This window comes from Acyrthosiphon pisum, chromosome A1, assembly GCF_005508785.2.
Source record: "Acyrthosiphon pisum isolate AL4f chromosome A1, pea_aphid_22Mar2018_4r6ur, whole genome shotgun sequence".
Classification (NCBI taxonomy): domain Eukaryota; kingdom Metazoa; phylum Arthropoda; class Insecta; order Hemiptera; family Aphididae; genus Acyrthosiphon; species Acyrthosiphon pisum.
In genome coordinates, this window is record NC_042494.1 from 87,192,427 (window position 1) to 87,200,739 (window position 8,313).

The 8,313-nt window shown below is 28.0% G+C and overlaps 1 protein-coding gene across 2 annotated transcripts in view; it reads left to right on the forward strand.

The window, feature by feature from the left end:
• Nucleotides 1-8,313, forward strand: part of LOC100163976 (elongation of very long chain fatty acids protein AAEL008004) — a 127,073-nt gene that overhangs the window by 25,116 nt on the left and 93,644 nt on the right. The window lies entirely within an intron of this gene.

Sequence of the window (8,313 nt, forward strand, 5' to 3'; positions counted from 1 at the left end):
GTTTTAGCTTATTAACTTATTCAGTTGAAATTGTTAATTTTGTAACTTAACTTTTAATAGTTAATTATCATTATCGTGCAGTTAAGTTAATTTTATTTTCGTGCAATGCGTAAACAACTAGACAATATTGAATCTTTCACCTTTTTTCACCCATTTATTTTCAAATTATATATTATCATAATCAAATTTTTTACACAATGTTAAACGTCTCGCTAAATGTTTGTGTATAACAAAATACTAGGGCAGTTTATGACTTAAAAATTTACTTTTTTGAGTTAAGTTAATTTTATTTTCTATCTTAAATTTAAACTTGTCTTGTTAATTTTTAGATTCTGAGTGAAACGACGAATGTATTGATTTTACACTGATGTGTGTGTTTTTTTTTTTGTTTTTTTTAAATTTTTTTTTAAATTTTTTTTTAAATTTATTTTCGATTTTCTTCAACAGTATCTTTTCTGATAGAAAAGTGAATCTAGTTGGTACTTTGGGGGGTCAAAATTTGAAATTTCCAGTAGTTTTCAAAAGCGCCGTGAAAAACAAAAGAAAAATTAAGGAAAAACGGGAATTTTTACGCAAAATCTGTTTTTGAGAAAATCGATTTTGGTTTTTGGTGTAACTTTAAAACAAATGACCGTAGATACATGAAATTTTCAATGGTTGTTTATATTTCCATTTTCTATACACGATAACATTTTCAAAATATTTTGATTTATTTTGAACTGTTTAGAGACATTTTCATTTTCCATTTTTTTTAGTTTTTTTTCTAAAAATATCAATAAAATTTTATTTGTTGGATAAAAAAACTTGAAAATTGAATAGAAGGCTCCTAGTATATTGTTTCAAAGGCAGATGAAAAATATTAAAAATCTTTAGTCACAGTTTTTTTTTATAAGCATTTAAAGTTCAAAAAATGACAAAATATGGAAAAATCACGAAAATTTGCAAATTATTTCGAGTTAGAAATTCATAAAAAATTTTCTTTTTAAATCTAAGATATGAAAATGTAATACAAGATTCCTTATAAGATTTTCTATATTTATCAAAAAAAAAATGTCTATAAGAAAGCCAAATTAAATTTTTATGATCGTTTGAAATTCAAATTTTTACAACATTTGATATTCACTCGATTTCCTTATTTTGTTGTAATTCAAAAACGAATAACTGTAGATACATGAAAATTTTATTGAATGTTTATATTAGCATTTCCTATACACCATACAATTTTGAAAACATTTTTTTTAAATTTTTTTAGTTTTTTTTTCTATAAATATCAATAAGTTTTATCTGATGGGCCAAAAAGTGTAAAAATTTAATACAAAGCTTCTGATATATTGTTACAATATCAATTGAAACATATTAAAAATACATAGGCACAATTTTTTTTTATAAGCATTTAAAGATCAAATTTTAATTTGAAAAATTATTTTGTAGTTAAAAATGTATAAAATGTTCAATTTTTGTATCTAAGAATTAAAAATTTAAAACAAGATTCCACATAAGTAATTAATTCTGTTACCAAAAAATCTAAAAAATACATTTACACAGTTTATTTTTATAGTCATTTTAAGTACAAATTTGGACGAAATTACATATTAAAAACCTAGGATAACTATTTTGGTTATTTTGTTGTGATTGTATAATATTATTCGTGGGTACTTGAAACTTCTAAAGTATACTATTATATATCTATGATAGTACCACGGTTTTTTGTTGATGTGTATCGCGTTATAAGTACCTAATAGATATTATGATATTGTTAATTTAGAATTTATTATATGTACCTATTATAGGTCAAATTTTTTTAAATACTATACACTATAATATAATATTATGTCTTATACCTAGACTGACATACCGTCTCCGCTCAGAATCGTTTTTCTTATACAATGATATTATATCATTGAATTCAAATTTAATACCATCCATTATACAGTGACCCACTTGTAACCTACTGTACAGCAGAGCGTCATCCACTTACCCACGTTTTTTTTTAATTCAATTTTTTTATTGAATGAAAAATGAAAAATAATTTATTAGGTAAATTTTATATAAAATACAATAATAAATTAAATAGGTATTCCTATGATAATACTTAACAACATTTATTTAAATATTTTTGTTTTATATTCAATAAGAAATTTAAAATATAAAAATAAAAAATATCTATAAAATTATACTAATTTAAAATTAAGAAAACAATAAAGCTAAAAAATAAAAAAATATTTTACGTATTTTTATATATTTTAAAACTACCGAAAATACATTTGATCAAGGATATGCTTGTATATACTTGGTAAAAATATATTCAAAGAGTATATTATTAAGGATTATAATATATCAGCACCCGGGGTAGGTACTTGGTTTAAGTTACGAATTCCAAATTTTCGGTAACGAATGGTTACTAATCGGTTACTAAAGTATAGAACCAATTTTGAAGAAAATAGTTTAGGTTGTGTTGCTAGTGTAATGTACCTCTACGCAAAACGTTTTTATTTCCTTATTCGGTACGAAAAATCTGTTGAATTATTTTAAGACATTAGAAATAAATTGTGTCATATTTTACACTATTTTGTTATTAATATTTTTTATCTGTACTGGACGTAATCATCATATTTTATGATTAAATAAATAAATAAATATACGTATTATAAGGTGTATAAAGGTTTGCGATGTGGCACCGTGTGGCGCGGTCCGTACACTCAACTGCGTAAATGATCTGAGTGTACGTATCGGCCGGTGTTGCTAGTTTCCGGATGGGTTATCACCCGAGATTTTTAGTTACAAATCCTTGCTACACATACAAACGGGTTTCAACCAACCGTTCCAACCATCCTCCTCTACAAACAAAAAAAAAAACAGCTAATGGCCATAGTTGTCGGGCTTAAGCTCAATAAAAAAAAAAAGGTTTGCGCTTTTCATTTTTATACCAATCAGCAATTTCTAATTGAAGTGATTTTGTAATTTTGTAATTTTCACTCCTTACACGATAATGTTTTTAATGTTATTCAGGGCGTACGCGAAAGAAAGTGCCATATTCGAAAATTTGTCATTAAAATAATATTTTATGTAGTTCGTGGACAAAATCATTAAAGTAGGTAGTTATAATTACTAAATATTAACAAATGAAATTAATAATTAGTAATATGTAATTATCAACGAAAATGTAATATAATTATCAATTATATATTATATTATACACGATACCTGCATCATTAGTAACTGCATGTGTCTCCTAAGTTTATTCTGTATAATAATATACATAAATATGATGATTAATTATTACAAGTTTATGATTATCTTAGAATCTAAACTCGACAGAGTAACGTTGCGAAAAGACGTATACCTACCTAGGTACCTATCTACATATTATTTTAACCAAAGTTATATTATTATAATAAATATAGGCTAACTACTATCAGAATTTTGTAATACTTGTACACCGAATTATATTATTTTGGCTATATTCGCACTTACCTAATATGTATAATATTGGTGCGTTAAAACTTAAAAAGTGACGTTGTGAAAAAATCTGCTTGGGTTACACACTCTGCCTGGAATGCGAACCTTTAGACTCGTCAGAGGGATGACTATAATAATTCATAAATTGGTATAAATGCAGTTTAGTTTCCACGCGATTTTTTCGATTTTTTTTTCCCCCCGAAATGGGTGTTTAAAGTACTGAATACAAAAGTCTAATTCAAAAATTCTTACAAATAATTATTTTGAAAGTTATATAGTTATATCTTTCCAAAGTTTACGATTTTACGTATTTACGCATGCACTTTGCTTTCCTACGTTTTCGTATTGGATTGTCACCTCTTATTAATTATATAATTTTTCTTGTTATAATATTATCTAAAATATGTATGGTGAAAATGTAGATTAATATATCTGTGACCAATATGACCTGCATGAGGTGGTTTTGCATAACAAGTCGAGGGATATTTTCGATTTGCGGAGCGGAGCGACGGCGCCGAGGAGCGTAGCGACGAGTGCCGATACACGCGTAATCTCTGCCCAAGCAAAATAACATTTTTAATTTAAATACTCACATATCCATAATTGTTTTGTCCCTGTTACCTACTTGAGGTGGTTTTGTATAACAAATTGAGGGATATTTTCGATTTGTGGAGCGTAGCCGATACACACGAAGTTACTGCCGAGGGCGGAGGGATATTGTGATATTGAGCTGTGATATTGTGTAAATGTTGGCTTTAATTTTTTAAACAGCAAATACGATAGTAAAAATCTATTTGCATATTTCCATCCATCATAAAAAAACATACAATTTTTAAAATAAATCAAAGAGTTTTTTCGATGTTTTTATCGAAGATATCATCGTATTTTTAAAAATTTACTGTTTATAGTTTTTTTTGTATAATTTTTTAAGTAAAAAAAGAATTTTGAATTAGACTTTTGTATTACATTTTGAGGGAAAAAAATCAAAATAATCGCGTGGGAACTAAACCGCATTTGTTCCCATAAATTATATAATTTGTTAGCCTATAACAATTACATAAGTATCTATTAAACTTGGAACCGCTATAGACTCCGATAACTGAGCCTCGCAGCCTGGCTGGCTGTTCCCATAGATAATATATACCTACATGGATAGGACATAAGGCGGTAGGACCGGAAGTGAATAAATGTTACTGCAATGGTTATATTCGGTTATAGCTTGTGGTAAAAAATTTTACTATCAATAATTATTGACAACCATGATTATGTGTATTATCTATGTCGATAACATGGTTTAACCACTACTATTACCACAAGTAACCATTGTGGTAATATGTATTCTTTTCGGTCACATTATTCCATGTGTATAAGGTATATGGATGTCCTATCCATGTATTTAGTGTTATCTATGGTTGTTTTTCGATTTCAGTAATGCATTAAACCGGATCAATAATAATTGTTCGCCCGAGTAAATCTTAAATTTAAAATCATTCATAGCTTTCCATTTTTCTTTAGTTGACTATTATAATATAATACAGATATATCTGTATACAATTACGATAATCAATTTTATGATTTTTACTTTTTAATATTCTGGACATATTTTATATGTAGACACAAAAAACCGGATATAGTTTCAACAAATGATGCTTAAAAGCCGGCGAAAATCTAATTAAGAGCAAATCGTGACTGACAATCATAAAAGTAATCGTGTAGCAGTATTATATTCATAAATCGTAAGTATTTTATTTTAGTTTAATTTTTTTTTTTATATATACTTGTAAACCATTGTTTATTATGCCATATTTTGACTATAGTCGGGAGAATGAAAAGTTGCCGCTGGCGATATGATAGCAACCTTTTTGTTTTCATCCAAAACAGGGGTTCTAAAACTCGTATCCAACATCATTCTAATACATTTGTATAAGGTAATTGTATCTATATCTAATACATTTCAAAATACGCGTGCTTTATTTTGCGAGATCATCATAACAATTCACCACCAGAAACGCGCGTATCAGCGGCCACTTTTCATTTTCTCGACTATAACTATAAAAGTAATATCATCTGTAGACTATTGTAACCAATGGCAACCATTTAAATAAACAAAATAATATTTGATTTTTGTGAGTCAAATCTAAATTCATATGTGAGCCACTCTGTAACAACCTATAGGGATTGAAAAAATAAGCTATACAATACATATTACATACCATAAAATGATGTAGAGTAATTAATCGTAAAATGGAGGCGATCGTGCAGCTTTAAAAATCGCTCTCTCTTTCTCAAACTTTATCTCTCTCTCTCTCTCTCTCTCTTTCTCTCTCTCTGTAAATCAATAAAATATTAAAATATGAAATACAATATAATATTATGTGTGCTTGTGGCTTATAGACTTCAAAAAACTATAGTTGACCAATGTTGACGAACATTTCACTCATTTCAGAAATTGTATAAAGAGAAACAAGGAAAACTCAAAGAGTAGTTTGAACCACGTCTTATAGGTGTTGCGCTTTACACGCTTTTTAAAAAAAAATTTTTTTGATTGCATGCCAATGCCATATAAACTATAGGTACTATAATATTATATTATAAATGTTCTATTATTGTACTAAAAATAATTCACACAAGCAATATCTATTGTTAAAGCCAATTAGCTCATCACACATGTCAAATTGGTGAGTGAGAGGTGGCTCGCTTTTTCCACAAAGCGAGGTATACTGACACCGACATGTCCGGGACCCGAAGTACACCAAGACACACTGATTGTCGTATTTTATAATTCGTCATTACTTCCCAGAAGAAGTAGAGTAATACAGCAATATAACGTATTATTATAATTTGCAACCTTGCAGATACTGTAGGTACCTATATAATACCTACGTAAAGACCCCCATAAAGACGTAACTTCAGAAATGCATCTATTTATCATGTAAATAAATTCAATAATCAGTTATAGGAGGTCGTAGGTGTGTAGTAAATCAATTCTAAAATTATTATAAAATAAACTCAGATCATAATATTATTGTAATAAGGATATTAAAAAATTACAACTTAAAAAAAAATTATGATTGTTCAACTCTTTTTGAATGGAACTCAGTCTACCAGATGGGCAATCCGACTGCGTCGAATCGCGGACAATGTACGACAGCATATCAAGTAGGCAATATATGGACATTTTTCCTGCTTGCACCTGATCTGCCCGATTAACAAATGGTAACAAAATAATAAATACTAATTTCTACTAATTATTTCTTCTATAACCAGTACCATTTATAAACAAAATTATTATCTACCGAAAATTTTCAAAATTCCCGTTTGAGCACCTCCCCGGGTTGGACCTAGGAGGGTGAAAAATACTTTACGATCTATTATCATACCAACCAAATATACAAAAAAATGTCATTAAAATCGGTCGGGCCGTTTCGGAGGAGTGCGACCACAAACCGGGACTGGAACCTTTATGATTTTATCGATTTGGGTTTAGGTTTCGGTTCTCAAAAACCGAAAATTTCGGTTTCGGTTCTGGTTTCGGTTTTCAAAAATATCGAGTTTCGGTTTCGGTTAATACCAATTTTAACCCTTATTATTTGACTTTTTTTTTTATCAATCAAGTACTATGTAAAAAAATGAACATAATATTAATAACCTCTTTTTAGTGACAGGTATTTGTAATTAAGTGTAACTATTTCAGAATTTAGGTAATATTATAAAAAAATGAATTATTATAAAATTATAAATTAAAATAAATAAATACATTTCAATATTTAAAATAAATAAAAAATTATTATTAAAAAAACAAATAAGAATGAATTTTTAACACACTTGGGTTCATGTTTACACATTGTACACATGTTTCAGTTTGATATAATAATTTATAACTTATATATAAAAATATAAATTTAAACAATTTATACCGCGCTAATGAAGACGGAAGAACAATTTAGTAGAATTGTCGTACAGAGCATAGTATAGAGAAAAGAGTTAACGATGCCCGCATACGTTAAGGTATTTAATATTATCAATGCAGGCATATTAGTAAGGTAATAATTATAATTTATAATTTATATGATAACTTATTCTGAATTCTGAATCACTTATAAACGTCCAAATTACTATTATTTTCAGAAATTATACATAAGCTATTGCGAATTGCGATTCAATAATAATATTGATATCGATTACATGGAAATTAGAATTTGGAATTTTGGTATTTCTTTTATGACAATTCTGTTGCACTTGTACACATACTAATATTCTTATTTCTTAGCATTGATAAACTTTTATAGGTCTACATTTTCTATAATTATTTATTATTACTAGTAATTAGTTATTACTAACTTACACCATAGATAAAATATCTATTGGATTTTAGAACCGAAAAAAACCGTAAAAACCTCTACATCAAAATATAGGTTTCGGTTTCGGTTCCTAAAAAAATGTATTTAAGGGTTCCGGTTCCAAAACCGGTTCTTTTCGGTACGGTTCCAGTCCCTGCCACAAACACCGTGACACGAGATTTTTATATAATATTTGATTGTGTATCCCACCACATGATATTATAGACCAAGTAAATTTTTGGAACGATTGTCTCTGATGTAAACATATTTCTTAAAATAACGACAAGCCAACGTTTTTGAACACGCGTGGTTTCGTATTTTTACTTTATTTTCTATATTTTATTCATTGAAGGTCTCAACAAAAATGCGTTGTAATTTTAAAACCCGTGGAAATATCATAAGAAAACTTACACAAGGTTATATGCTCATCTTCAAATCTTAGTCGTAAAAATTACAAAATATAATGTTTCGGTCGTGCAGACTTCAGCTAACGTCACGTAGGTACTCGTCGTGT